General features: G+C 47.7%; 1 protein-coding gene across 5 annotated transcripts in view; it reads right to left on the bottom strand.

Moving 5' to 3' along the window:
• Positions 1-14,715, bottom strand: part of LOC139073837 (CMRF35-like molecule 5) — a 36,059-nt gene that overhangs the window by 12,178 nt on the left and 9,166 nt on the right. For 3 of the 5 annotated variants that reach the window (XM_070560057.1, XM_070560059.1, XM_070560060.1), the window contains 2 exons: positions 11,899-12,016; positions 10,559-10,864 (listed from right to left, as the gene is read on the bottom strand). The gene's annotated coding sequence lies outside the window, so the exon portion shown is untranslated. Of the gene's footprint in view, positions 1-8,228; positions 8,313-9,396; positions 9,982-10,558; positions 10,865-11,898; positions 12,017-14,715 lie in introns of all 5 variants that reach the window. The other 2 variants (XM_070560058.1, XM_070560061.1) reach the window with 2 other exon arrangements.

The following is a 14,715-nucleotide window of genomic DNA, read 5'->3' as shown; positions in this document are numbered from 1 at the left end:
CCTGTTACAGCAGCCCAAGCAAATCGTACACACGTCCACATACAAGGCGGAGGGAAGCACATCTTACTCTGGGATCAAACCTCCACCCACACGGCCTGGTGCTGAGACCCACTGTTGCCTTGTCCTCAGGAAACAAACCCAGGAAAACACAACTGTTGCATGCCATCAACGGGGGAGTGAGCAATCCCCAGCAAACATGGCACCTCCCTCAGACTAAGAGGCTGAGTGACCGGGACACTTGGAAAATCTCAAGCCAGGTCTGAACTGCCAGCAACACCAAGGGGAGCTGTTTCCTCTCCACAAAGAGGCGAGACTCAGAATGCGGCCACTGCTCTCAACAGGGAAGGCCAAGGTCGCCCTGAGTTTCCAGTAAGAGACACACGAGTCTGCATGAGGGAGAAGGTAGAGGGTGCAGAAGCCCTGACGCGAAGCCCCTCGCTCAGGATGGCCGTCTTGCCTGCCCTTTTCGGATGTGCCTTTCTTCGTGGTTAGAAAAGGGAGAAACTTGCCCCTTGTGAAATAAAACCAAAGTCATAAGTGGACTCAGCATGAGTGGAAGTTGCATTTGAGTTTCACGTGAATCTCTGCTCCAGAAAAAAAAAAAAGATTAATTAAAAAAAAAAAAAGGAAGGAAGTCAGACACTCTTTTCCCTTACTGGAACCAGTGTGTGATATTTCCTCCAGAGGCTCCCAGCAGGATGAAGGCAAGAGCCCGCTACCCTCCCTGGCCATGCCCTCAACCAGCAGGTGAGCAAGACCAGCTCGAAGGCCCTGGACACCTATTAGCATTGAAGATTTGCTCCTTCGGGCAGGGGGCAAAGCGATGAGGCCGGTGTTGTCCAAACTGAGAGTTGAGACCCATTAATGGGTCTTGAAGTTAAGGTAGTGGCTCTGAGCAGATTTTTTCCAATAAGTAGGATATGTTAGGACAGATCAGAGTACATCTCAGGGGGCAATGGTAAATACTGAAACTTTATTTCTGTTTCCTCTATGTGTGGGCAGGGTTGCAACATAAACCAATCTCTTATTGTGAGTCATAGTGACAAAAAAATGCTGGAAGTCATGACGTAGACGGCGTTCGAGCATTTGACATTTAATAGGGGACCCTCTCACGCTCTCTGTCTCTTGATGCCCTGCATCCTCATCAAGCATGTTCTGGTCCAGAGTGACCCTGAATCTGGCAGACTCTAGAACAGGCAGATAAGGCCTGCATTTTCTTCGTAAATCTAGTGGACTTTACAATTTGCAAGTGAAGTATCTGTCAGGGACGCGAAACAGGAAGATTCTTGTGGTTCTGGCCAAAACCATCTGTTCACATTAATCCATTCGTGGTTGTGTTTTCTCAAACACTCGATCCCAGCACAGAGCAGGCTAAGAAAGGGGTGCTGGTGTCAGGCAATGGCAGTGCACCTGAAGGACCTGTGCAGAGGGACAGAAGGCACACAGTGAGCCGCTCCTTTGTCAGTGAGCCCCAGTGCCCCGCGCCTGCTCTCCTGTGCCTTCCTCCAGGACCACTGTGGCCAGCTGGCTCACTTGCCTTCATCCATGTCAACAACTTCCTCATGGCTTTCATTTTTTTTCATTTTTCATTTCCTTCTCTTCCTTCTATTTTAAGTTATTAAGGGAAACAACACTGACAGTGCTAAGCAGAGCCTGGAATGGAGAGAGGGCGCTACAGAAAAGATCTGGAAAGCTGAAGGTGAGCGAAGCCACCATTATGGGTCTGGGGGTCAAGGGACACTGGCCCATGAGTCCAGTCTGAAGCAGCTGAGGCCTCTCCTTAGCCCTCGTATCCACACTGGACAGGGCTGGTGAAAGAGCACTGGGGGGAGGCGTGGGGCGGGAGAGTCCCCTGAGCCAGTGTTCTTAACTTTTTTGGGGGGAGGGATTAAGCAAGGGGTCACAGATCCCCTTGAGACTGTAATGAAAGCTCCGGACTCACATCCCAGGAAATGCTAGATTTTACATAATATTTCAGGAACCCTGCCAGAAGTCCCTCTACATACCCCAGGATAAGAACCCCCACCCTAAACCTGGTGTGAGTCTCTTATATACAAATGTCCCGTGTCCCTGAATGCTCGTTTAACCAACACTCCTTGTGTATCCAACGCATACAGAGTCCAATAATAGGGACACTTACAATGCTTGAAACACGCTTTACAGCTTAAAATTAATTAATTAAAATTAAAGGACTTCCCCCGATGCTGTCTCATTAGCTCTCGTAGTCGGACGAGGTAGACCAGGGTTACTATATTCACTTTACAGCCGAGCAAATGCACAGAAGACTTGAGAGATTAAGAATTTTTTCCCCAAAGTATAAAGCCAGAAACTTTCCAGATCAGGATGGAACGAAACTCTTTGAACACCCAGGCTCCTGGCGCTGCTCTGCGTTGCTCCAGTGGCGGTGACGATGGGTGGGTGACCACAGGAGGCGATCGATGGCTTACTCGGGAGTGTCCCTGGCAAGTTAGCTGACTGCTTAATGTCAGCACCTGTTATAACAGCTGACATTTTGGAACGCTTACTGTGTTTCAGGCACTGTGCTACTTGGGGAAACTGCAATTGCCCATTCACCTCTCCCCACAACCCCACAGAACATGTATGACTATTATCCCTCTTCTGCAGCTGAGGCGCCGGGATTAAGGAGGTTAAGTGTCTTCCCCAGGGTGCGAGCTCTGCAGGCATCGGAGATTGGCTTCACCCCCAGGCCCACGGGGCTCCGAAAGGCAGCCACTCCCGGTGTTAGGTTCACAGCGCATACAAAATAGAGGAAGAGGGGTACAAATGTTAGTTCAGGGTGAATCTTCCTCAGAAAAAAAAAAAGGAATCACCCAGCCCAGCCCTGCCCAAATTCCTGACCCACAAAACTGTGAGGTTTAGTAAAACGGTTGTTGACGTAAGTCACTAAGCATTGAAATGACTTGCTATGGAGCAATAAATAACCAGAATATAGCTCGATCATACTTTTTTTTTCCGTAACAGAGAACTTTCCACTTCATCGTCTCTGGGAGCCCAGCGATCAGGGCCCTGCGCCTCTCAAAGGCCCCATGGGGCAGCCCTGTCGATGCCCTCCTGTGTGGCCTTCCCTGCCACCAGCACTCCAGCACCTATTTCATCTGCTTCTGTCCTTTTCTTGTTAAGCTGCAGACACTGCCTTCCTCCCCCCACTGGGTTTCTCCAATGTTTGGAGCAACTGGGATCCATTTGTGCAGTCAGCTGCCACTTGTGAAAGCCTCACTATGCGCCACCCCTACTTTGTGTTGGGAGCACCCTACTGAGCAAGATGCCGCCTTGCCCTCAAGACACTCTCCACTCACACCCTGGGTTGTCTCTGTGCCCTCTGGATGACCAAGACTGACTTGGTGGCTTTGCTTGGGCCTCTGATTGCCATCGGCAGAGATCACCTACAATCTGGAGTTGGAGCATGAAATGCCAGTCATCCTTCTGATTCCCTCATTCTCTCCCCAAAACCCACCCCCCCCATCTACCTCCCCTTCTCCAGCCCACCAGGCCTGCTCCTCGTGCTACAACCAGCCTCCTCACACTGAGCTAGGACACTGAGGAGGAGCAGAGCTGTGACCAGGAGCGTTGTCGCATCTCATGGCTCTCTGCCTCATCTGCCAAAATTTAGGGAGCTTTTATGTCAGCTGGACTGAAACGAGCCTCCGCTTCTCTTACTGCTTCCTTGTGTCTCTCTTTTATACACTTTAGTCTGTTTGTTTTCTCATCACTTCAAAATTGGGGGGAACATAGTTGTTCAGGAAGAGAAGAGGCTGGCAAAAGGAAAACTGCTAATAACCATAGAAATGTTGGGCTCTGACTCTCATCGCAATTAGCGTCACAGGGCACCCGATTTCCAAAAAGAGCCCCACAACTTCCAAAGACAGGCAAGTCACATTTTTATTTCTCACTGCATCCTCAAATGCACTCACCAAGCAGATTTTTCTGGAGTCAAGACTGGAAGTTGGACTTTCAAACTTCCAAACTTCCAAAGACAGAGCAAGTTTTACAGAAAATGTCTGACACAGCCCTTATCACGTTATTTTATTATTAATTTGACAGTCATTGAATGAATGTCTGCTAGGTACCCAGTTCCGTGGATACAAAGATGAATGAGAAATGGTCAATCAGCCCGGATCCCCGCAGGCAGATGGTACACTTGGGTGGCATAATTGAGGATAACTTGATGAAGGGAGTATTTACAATGGGAGGGAAAGAGTTAAGGACAATCGACAAGACGTAGAGAAAAAACCCCACAGCAGGGTGACAGCAAGAGCAGAGAGCCCTTACCACCTCTATGTCTAAGGGATGGAGGGGGGAGCAATAACCAGAACCTGACATGAGCCTTAAGAGAGACCAGCCATCAGCGCTGAGGGAGCGACCAGCCATCAGCGCTGAGGGAAAGACTACCCAGGAGGGGCTGAGGGAAAGGAATACCTGGCAGGGGCTGGGCCCTTTGTGGGGAGGTGCAGACACTCCCAACCCCGCAGGGAGGCAGCTTTCTTTCTTCCTGCCCTCCTACCTCCTACTGCCCGTTCACTGAACCCAACCAGAAACAGGGGGGTGAGGTTATGTTCCCCTCTCCAATAAGACTAGAAACCCCTCCAGAATTCACCTTAATATTCCCAGCACTTAGTACAGTGACTGGCTCATAATAGCTGCTCAGTAAATGTGTGCTGTGTGAATAGATGAATCAATGAGTGGATGGATGGATGAATGTCCGTCTACCTGGCAACCAGAGGCAGGGCTCAGCATTCGGCTGATAATTACCTTCCAAAACCACGTGAGAAGACATAAGGACCTCCAAGCAGACCTCCAGAACTAGTTTGAGACACTAGTTGCCCCGCAGAAATAGGTCATCTTGACATTAGTCACCAGACCACCACTTCATACAAACGTATCAGGTGTCCCAGCTCAGACTGTCCGGAGCTGGCATTCAGACGCACCCAGTCATGTCCGATGAACCAGGAAGCAGGACAACTCCAGGTGGACTCCAGAGGTCCATGGACACTGGAGAAAGAAGCCTGAGAACAGAAGAGGCAGGGGTAGGGGATGGTAGAGAGGCTGCCAGGGGCCTCTCAAAACGCTTCTCCCCCCCCCTGGGCTTGAGACCAGCCTGAGGAGATGGTGGCTACAGGCAGCAGCTGATAGAGCTGTCCTCACCAGTCCTCTGTGACGTATGGAGGGACAAGCAACACTGCTTCAGGGCCTAGCAACAAAGTATGATTCAAAGAAGGGAAGAAGGACACAGCATGGCCACTCTGGGGCCTCGGGGGCCTGCAGATCTGGGCTCACTTGGAGATGGCAACTTTGGCACAGTCATTGATGTTCGGGGACATGCCAGCAGCCGCACTGGTGTTTCACTCATGGACTTCAAGGAGAGCGAGCGGGAGCAGCACGTGGCCCACGTTTTGGCTAACCATCCCTAAGGCACTCCCTGGTCACTGCCAGGAGGACTGAGGTCAGACTTTGATGGGGACGGGAGGCCAGTGCCAAGGATGACGTGTGAGTGAGGTCTCACTGCCATCAGTCCCCACAGGCTGGTAAAGGCCAGGACATTGGCAGGTCTCATAGATCTTGGCGAAGTCCTCAGTCTTCACAGAGAAAGCACGGCAGCTAATTCCTCTGTAAGATTGACCCCGTAGGTGGCTTCCAGTATGCATGTGAGTATCTACACCTTCAACTCCTACAAGAAATGTGGGATCCAGTGTCACTACCATCCCTGATCAACTCCCTCTGTGTCTTCAGCCCTCAGGAAAGGGCAGAGCATGATTCATTCATCCCGTCACTGAACGAGCAGTCATTCATTCATTCAGTGCCTGCCATCCTCCAGCTGCTCGGTAGGTTCGAAGGACTCAGAAGTAAGACAGTGCTCTCGTGAGTTTGTTCTAAAACATTTACAAACACCCTTTGAGCAAGGCCCAGAGGTAGGAAAGATACAAAGAAGGGAGACTGACTGATAGACACACAAATGATAATAAAGGCAGGTGGCTAGGTGAGACCACTGCCCCAGACAGCTTCTGGCTTAGGAAATGCTCCCAGATCCTGAACCCCAGGAAGGTAAGTGGAAATCTTCTCTAGTTTGGGGTCTGCATTGGTTTGGTCAAGTAGACCAATCGTTGGTTGGTCTAGAGTCTTACACCAGAGTCCTGCCACATCATTGTGCGTTTGTGGAGTGGCCACGGAACCACTGCCCCTAGCACAATCCAGCTATGGTTTTGTCTTGGGCACTCATCACAGGCCACAGGTATAGACAGGTCATTGCCTCTCATTCTCCTCTCAAGCCCATCGGGGAAGGGCTCGGTGCTGAGGGTCAAAGGTTTGGCTCCTCTAAAAAACTGGCCTGAGAAGCTGATGCAGAAGAGAATGGAGGTCTTTGGCTCACCTCCCCTCAGCCACCTTTCTGAGGTTCACCCAGATCACAGCACAGAGCAGGCCCAGGAGCGGGACCACCTTCAGCAGGGGCAGGAGCAGGGAGCGGAGGCTGATGAGCAAGGACCTATGGGAGGGACATCGGGGCAGGTGGTGAGTGTCTCTTCTGGTCCCCCATTTCTTCCTCAGTGTCCACTCCTAAGCCACACCCATTTTAGTGACTGGCTCATGTAGAGCAGTGGAGGCGGTCCACCAGGGGAGAAAGACGCTAAAAGTAGACATTCAAGCCAGAGTAACATCTATTTCAAAATGCTTTTCTACCTTCTGTCTGCCATTTGAAGGCCACAGAGCAGCTGGGGCTACACCAGGCCCCAGGAGAAACGCTCTACCCTGCTCATCAAGCAATGTCGTCCATTAGAATCACACCTTTGACTCTCAGAGCACTGCTCATCTGTTGTCAAATTTTCTCCACGCAGTAACCCTGTGAATCCTTTGGTCAGCACAGACAGGCTCCAGGATAGAATGGCTTCTCAAAAATCATTAATTTCAAGATTTTGATCTTTCCTGGAAATTTGTTTTAAAGGTGCTTTTCCGTCTGAAATCTATTTTGAGTCATTCGCAGTAAATTCCCCAACGAAAGTCTCTTCTCAGTTCTTCATTCGGGCCCAGGATATTTTCTTTTCTTTTGATACCATAATTCATTGGACAACTCACTTTAATGTCAAAGGAGTGAAGTTTGTCAAAAGCAGACCAGTTTTAACGTGTATTGCCATATCCCACTTGCTTGCTAACAAATTACCAAGAGACTGAAGTTTGATTTGTGTAGCAAAGAGGCAACAAACAAACGCCTACAGAAGTACATATCCTTGCAGTGCGCCTCATTCAGCAACAAAAATTCAACCGACATTTACAGAGTATCTACTCTGGGGCAGGCCCAGTACCAAGGGTGTGAAATACAAAGATGAACAGGGCAGTCCCCAGCCCCAGTGGGACTTGCAATCCAGTGGGCAACCAACCATAAAACAATGTGCTAAGAGCAATGAAAACCCAGAGGATGGGCATGACCGCTGTGACTGGACAGGTCAGGGGATGCTTCGCAGAGGAGGTGATGCTGGAACGAGGGCTTAGGAGATGGAAAGATTGTTACAGCCAGAAGAGCCAGGGTGACCACTCAGAAGAAATAGGAAAGAGTAGCTGAGAGCTGGGATCAGTCCGCAGTGGCTGAAGCACGAGGTGTCATGGGAGTAGGAGTGATAAAGCTACAGAGGTGAGCAGAGGAATGGATCATGGAGGGCCTAGAACTTTACCCTGAAAGTGACAAGCACCCTCTGAAGCTTTTTTTAGTAAAGGAGTGACTTGATCAGCTTTAGAAAGAGACCTCTCCTGCAGGGGTATGTGGAATGGACTGGAAAGAGGAGAGTCTAGTAATAAAAATCCGAATCATGAGAGTGGCTATGAGAATAAACCAAACAAGAAAAATTTGAGAGCTATTAAATAAAGGTAGAATTGACAAGATTTTTTTGACCCATTGCAGGTGAAGGATAAGGAGCCAAAAACAAATCTAGGATTTCAAGCTGTGCTAAAAGTAGGGCTGAGGACACCATGAAATGAGTCAGGGAACCCAGGCGGAGCAGGCTGAGAGGGAAAGTAGAAATTTGGTCTGAGGCATGGGGAGTTGGAGGGGCTTCAGGAGCAGTGGTGGGAGCATCTCCAGGTCGATGTCCAAGAGAGGTGGAAGGGAGGTACTCTGATTGGAGAGTCTGACAGAGGGCCTCAGTGAGACCAGTAGAATGGATGAGACAGGGTTGGAAAACCATGTTCTCCAAGTGAAGCATGTGTCAGCACGACCAGCATACCTGAGAGAATCTCTGCTGCAGACCAGGAAGAAGGCACGGGTGTTGAGGACCCTGGCATTTAAGCAGTTGGCCAAGGAAGAGGAACTAATGGAGAAAATCAAAAAATTAAGTTCAGAGAAACAGAAGAACCAGGGGAAATGATACACAGAAACATTTCCCAAAGGGAGCAGTCAACAATGTCAAAAGCAGGGGAGGCCAAGCCAGGCAGATGGGAGAGTAGGCCTTTGGGTCTACCAGGAGGACATCACGGGAGATCTGCATTGTCAGAGCCCCAGGTACCAGGGGGAAGATGAACATCAGAATGGAGGTTCTCTCCTGTTTTCTTCCTTCTCCCCACTGGGCTTCAGATCCTCAAGCCCCGCAGCCCTGTCCCACACTTGGGACATCCTCCAGTCAGGGACACAGAGGCCATTTTGTTTGGGTCCAGATAAGCCCCTCACCCCCATCCCTGATACCCAGATTGTTCCAGCCCCAGTGATGCAAATCTCTGCCCTGCCCCACGTTGAGGACGCTTGTACTAGACAGTGCTGCCACCTGTCCTTCCTCCGCCTTTGCCTCCATCAATCCATCACTGGACAAATTGGAACATGGGCACTGCCTCTGCCTCCACCCCCACGACTTGACTTGTCTCCAGAGGAACCCAGCAGAAGAGGAACGCTGCAACACTGAGATGCGGCTTGCACATTCCCATAGTCTGGTTTCAGAATGAACTCCAGAGCCCTCGCTAACTGGAGCTGGCCAAATACCAAGAGAACCCAAGGCAAAGGTTTATGCCTGTAAGTTTTCCCAGGGAAAGACTCAGAGCTATCAGAGACACCAACTCCATGTCTCCTTACCAAATGTGAATGCCACCTTTGAACAGTTCACTCTGAGACAAGATGCCTGGGTCAGGCGAGGTCAGGATTGGCACTGTTGTTATTTCCAAGCAAATAAACCAGATCAAATAAGTGTCTTCTCTCCTGACCTCCCTGCATCACCCCACACTTCTCCCTCCCGTTCTACATAGAACAGGAGTTAGCTGGCTTAGAGCATCCCACTGCAGCTTCAAGGGGGTAGGGTCACTGGCCAGCAAAGGAAGTGGAGAGCCATCACAGATTGCACCATATGCAGCACAGGGACACCTTGAATTAAGATGTACGTTTATGAAAAGTTGCTCTTAGGTACTTACTATTGTCAGGCACCACTCAAAGTGCTTTTGATGGTCAGTCCAGTTTAATCCCTTCAACCCTATGAATTGGGTGTCATGAGCAACCCCACGAACAGATGCAAAAACAGGTTCTGAGGAGTGGTTCTCTCAGGGTCTCACAGCTCATGAAGGAAGAGCTGGGGTTTGAGCTCAAACCCACCAGGATCAGCCTTCACACCACACTCCTCCTCCTTGCTGCTCCTCTCCCACCTTCTTATGCAACTGGAAGTGGTCAACACTCAGGATGGTCACCATAAGACACGTGGTCACCACACACTACAGGAACCCAAGTTTGTCAAGAAAATGAGCCACACAAGCAATGCCGATAGCTCTCCTTTCCAGGCATGCTTGCTGGAAATCATCTCCCCCAACGTTATGCAAAAGAGAGACGAAATCAGGAGAGATTCGATGAGGTCTAGGATTTGGTTCTTGGTCCTACAGGGAACAGGGTCCTTTGGAAACCCACGACAAGGCCCAGGATCTTCGCTGAAAGAGAAACATCTCCACGTTCTTCCCAGTGATCCTAGAACACGCCATCCCAGGGCACAAAATGCCCTCCACACGTGTCTGCTGAGAAGAGGAAATGCCACCATCATCCGAGCTGCTGCAAGCCCAGCCCTCAGCCCACCCGAGGCCACGTCCCCAGCCTCCAGCCACCTCTCTGCAGCCCACCTTGCCCCTTGCGCCAAGATTCACCCCAGGCCCTGTGTCAGCAGTGAGGCTCAACACACAGATGACATTGCATGTATACATACGTGTGACACACAACACATGCACACCCAGCGGGCACACACACAAACCCAATGCACTTATGCACACAGACATGCAAACACAACACACTTACCCAGCAGGCACACACACAACCAATGCATTGACTCAAAACACATACAGACACAACATACATGTGTTCATTGTGTACAAAAAACACAGACACAAAACACATATGGACACAATACACACATATACAAGAGATACAAAACAAACACAGACATGCACACAATATATATACAGAAAACACATGTGGATACAACACACATAAACATAGATACACACACAACACATACATAGACACAACATACTCTTAGAAAGAGACACAGACACACATGCAAACACCTAAACACACACACCTGGGGAGGCCTCTTACCTGAAGCCACCATGATTTCCACTGGGCCCCCCAGTTCCCTCAAGCATTTTTCTACGGCACACCAGTGTATGTCAGCATCATCCTCCTGCAGATTGTCCGTGGTGACAGCGAGGTGTGATGACTGCGATCATCTTTAATGAAGACCATCTCTCTTTTCTTCTTCAGCTCCTTTGGTCTTAATGATGTAGGAGCACAAATCCCGGCAGCTCCCTAGCACCAGAATTTCACACACGCTGCCAGCCCGGCCCTTACTGGCATCGCACTGCCAGCCGCCCTCCCAGCCAGGACCTCTCACTGAGGAGTTGTCTGAAAAAGAAATGCCCACGTATCTTCTCAGCCCTCTCTGACCCAGCAACGCCACATTCTGGCACCAACATTCTCACCCACACACATGCACAAATGAAAACAGGAGAGAAGCTGCTCTATGAACAGAAAGAGAACCAACACTCGTCGAGAGCTTGTTATATGAGAGACGTGGCAGCAACTCTCTGTGGGGAGATGCTATACCCCTCACACTCACGGAGAAACTGAGGCTCAGGGAAGTTGTATGACGTGTCCAAGTTCACAGCAGTCCATAGTGACAGAGGGGGCATTTGAGCCAACATCGGCCTGACTTTGTGCCTTGATCCCCAAAGTATACCAGAGAACAAAAGGATAGGAGGCTCTGGGACTGCTGGATGCTTTAAGATAAGTGTGCTTAGGGGCCGACCCTGTTGCTGAGTGGTTAAGTTCACGCACTCCCCTTTGGTGGCCCAGTATTTTGCCGGTTCAGATCCTGGGAGCAGACCTGGAACTGTTCAGAGAGCCATGCTGGGGCGGCGTCCCACATAGCAGAGCCAGAAGGACCTACAACTAGAATGTACAGCTGTGTACTGGGGGACTTTGGGGAGAGAAAGAAGAAAAGAAAAAAGAGGAAGACCAGCAACAGATGTTAGCTCAGGTGCCAATCTTAAAACAAAAAAGGATGCTTAGCAAATTTTTATTAATAATTATAATAACCCATATTTATTGAAAGATTTCCACTATATCTATTATCTCATTTCATTCTGACAACACCCCTATGAAGAAGGAACAATTATCCCCATTTTTAAGATGAGGAAACTGAATCTTAGAGAGGTTAAGTGATTTACCTGAGATCAAAAAAGCAGCGAGCAGCAGAGTCAGAGTTCAAACTCACATCCCTCCGCTCCCAAGCCCCATGTTTTAACCAGTTGATTCTCAACCTCTGTTGGCCGAATGAGACCCACAAAGATAAAAGAACAGACACTTCCCTCCCCAACCTTTCTCGGAGTAACTACTCTGAATTCAGGGTGCTGTCAACAAGGCCCCAGTGCACTCGCCTCCTTCTTGGAAATCGCCGAAGACATCAGAGATGCGACTCCAAGAGTAACAGTGGTTCCGGATTCCTCCAGGCGCGTGTGCAAGCTCTTCCTGATCCCAGTTTTCTAGTGGGTGAACCTCCAAGGAGAACACATACGGATGCTCACAGTCAAACACAAAGAACTTCCACACATTCCTACCTGGATTCACGTGCACGGTCCCCTAGTCAGCAAGAGAATGACAAAAAACAAGCTTCTGATGCAGGAGTCACTCAAAACCGCATGGCGGTAACTCTTAGGAACTGCCCCCACATTGCACAATTCCTTCTAAATCTGGCCTGCAGTTTCAATTCCTAGATTCCGCAGTAGTTTCAATGTGAGCATATGTGCAGTGGGATGGGAGGTTATCCCAGAAAATCGAAGGATGTAAACAAATGGTGAGATGCAGCTACAAAAGCAACTCAGGGCTTTCTGTGGTCAGAGGAGGTTGCAAGTTAAAGAGGCCACTGTCCACGTAAATCTAATGGCAATCTGTGTCTCGCCACGGACTACAGACTTTGGACATCTAGAACATATAAACAACTCTTATAAATCGCTGATAAAAAAGGGCAAACAACTCAATGTTTTAAAGGAGGCCAAAGATTTGAACAGACATTTCATTAAGGAAGAGAGATGAATAGTTAACAAGCATCTGAAAAGGTGTTCAGCACCATTAGTTGCAAGAGAAATGCAGTTTAAAGCCCCAATGAGAGTGGAATTGGTGGTTGCACAAAAATGTGAATATACTTAAGGCCACTGAATGGTACATCTAAAATGATTAAAATGGTGAATTTCACGTTATGCATGTCTTACCACAATTTTTTGAAAAAGAACAGGAAACAGACATATAGGTACTTAAGAGATTACTACTGTTCAAAAGGTCATAATCTTCAGAAAAAAGATTTGGTCATGCATACATCCAGACCCACCCTCATCCTATCTTGCTTCCTAGCTAGTACAGCTTTAGCATCATCACTAATTTTAAGAACTTTATATATTTATTTCACAGACAAGGTAGTAACATAAATAAGGTATTAACAGATAAGACAACATAAGTTTAAATAAAAATTTAAAATGTACCTTCCTCCCCAAAAAAAACCCACAATGAGATATCATTTCCCAGCCACTAGACAGGCTGAAATAAAAAACTCAGGAAATGAAGAAAACCAACAGAGAAAACTACCTAATCAAATTAATAGTCCGAAATACAAGGGACGAGAAACAAAGCAAATGCAGAAGAACTGGGAAAAGTGCAATAAGACGGCAATATTAGGCCCTCATATATCAATAATCACTCTAAATGTAAGTGGATTGAATTCTCCAGTCAAAAGACACAGAGTGGCAGGATGGATTAAAGAACAAGACCCAACAATACGCTGTCTCCAGGAAACACATCGCAGCTCTAGAGACAAACACAGGCTGAGAGTGAAGGGATGGAAGACAATACTCCCAGCTGGTGGCAAACAAAAGAAAACAGGAGTTGCCATACTTAGATCAGACAAAGTAGACTTCATGTATGTGAATTAGAAGAATAAACGTAGTTAAAATGTCCATACTACCTAAAGCAATCTACAGATTCAATGCAATCCCCATCAGAATCCCAGTGACATTCTTCACAGAACTAGAACAAGGAATCTTAAAATTCATATGGGGCAACAAAAGACCCCAAATAGCCAAGCAATCCTGAGAAACAAGAACAAAGCTGGTGGCATCGCAACCCCTGACTCCAAAACATATTACAAAGCTATAATAATCAAAACAGCATGGTACCAGTGCAAAAACAGGCACACAGATCAATGGAGTAGATTGAAAGCTCAGAAATAAAACCACACATCTACGGGCAGCTAATCTTCAACAAAGGAGCCAAGAACATACAATGGAGAAAGGAAAGCCTCTTCAATAAATGGTGCTTGGAAAACTGGACAGCCACATGCAAAAGAAAGAAAGTAGACCATTATCTTTCTCCATACACAAAAATAGACTCAAAATGGACCAAAGACTTGAAAGTGAGACCTGAAACCATAAAACTTCTGGAAGAAGATATAGGCAATACACTCTTTGACATCAGCCTTAAAACTATCTTTACAAATAAGAAGTCCACTCAAACAAGGGAAACAAAAGAAAAAATAATCAAGTGGGACTTCATCAGACTAAAGAGCTTCTGGAAGGCAAAGGAAACCAGGATCAAAATGAAAAAACAACCCACCAACTGAGAGAAAATATTTGCAAATCATATGTCCAATAAGGGGTTAATCTCAAAAATATATAAAGAGCTCACAGAACTGAACTACAAAAAAATAAACAGCCCGATCAAAAAGTGGGCAGAGAATATGAATAGACATTTTCCAAAGAAGATATACAGATGGTCAATATGTACACGAAAAGATGCTCAACGTCACTAATCATCAGGGAGATGCAAATCAAAAGTACACTTAGATATCATCTTACACCCGTTAGAATGGCTATAATCACCAAGACAAAAAATAAGAAACGGTGGAGAGGTTGTGGAGAAAAGGGAACCCTCGTCCACTGCTGGTGGGAATGCAAACTGGTGCAGCCACTTTGGAAAACAGTATGCAGATTTCTCAAAAAATTAAAAACAGAATTACCATATGACCCAGCTATCCCACTACTGCGTATTTACCCAAAGAACTTGAAATCAACAATACAAAGGGACTTGTGGACCCTTATGTTCATTGCAGCATTATTCTCAATAGCCAAGACGTGGAAACACCCCAGGTGCCCAGCGACTGACGATTGGATAAAGAAGATGTGGTGTATATATATATACAGTGGAAT

The sequence above is a fragment of the Equus przewalskii genome, chromosome 10 (assembly GCF_037783145.1).
Source record: "Equus przewalskii isolate Varuska chromosome 10, EquPr2, whole genome shotgun sequence".
In the NCBI taxonomy this organism is placed as follows: Eukaryota; Metazoa; Chordata; class Mammalia; order Perissodactyla; family Equidae; genus Equus; species Equus przewalskii.
The sequence above is the reverse complement of the archived record's forward strand: the minus strand, read 5'-3'. Positions and strand labels throughout refer to the sequence as shown.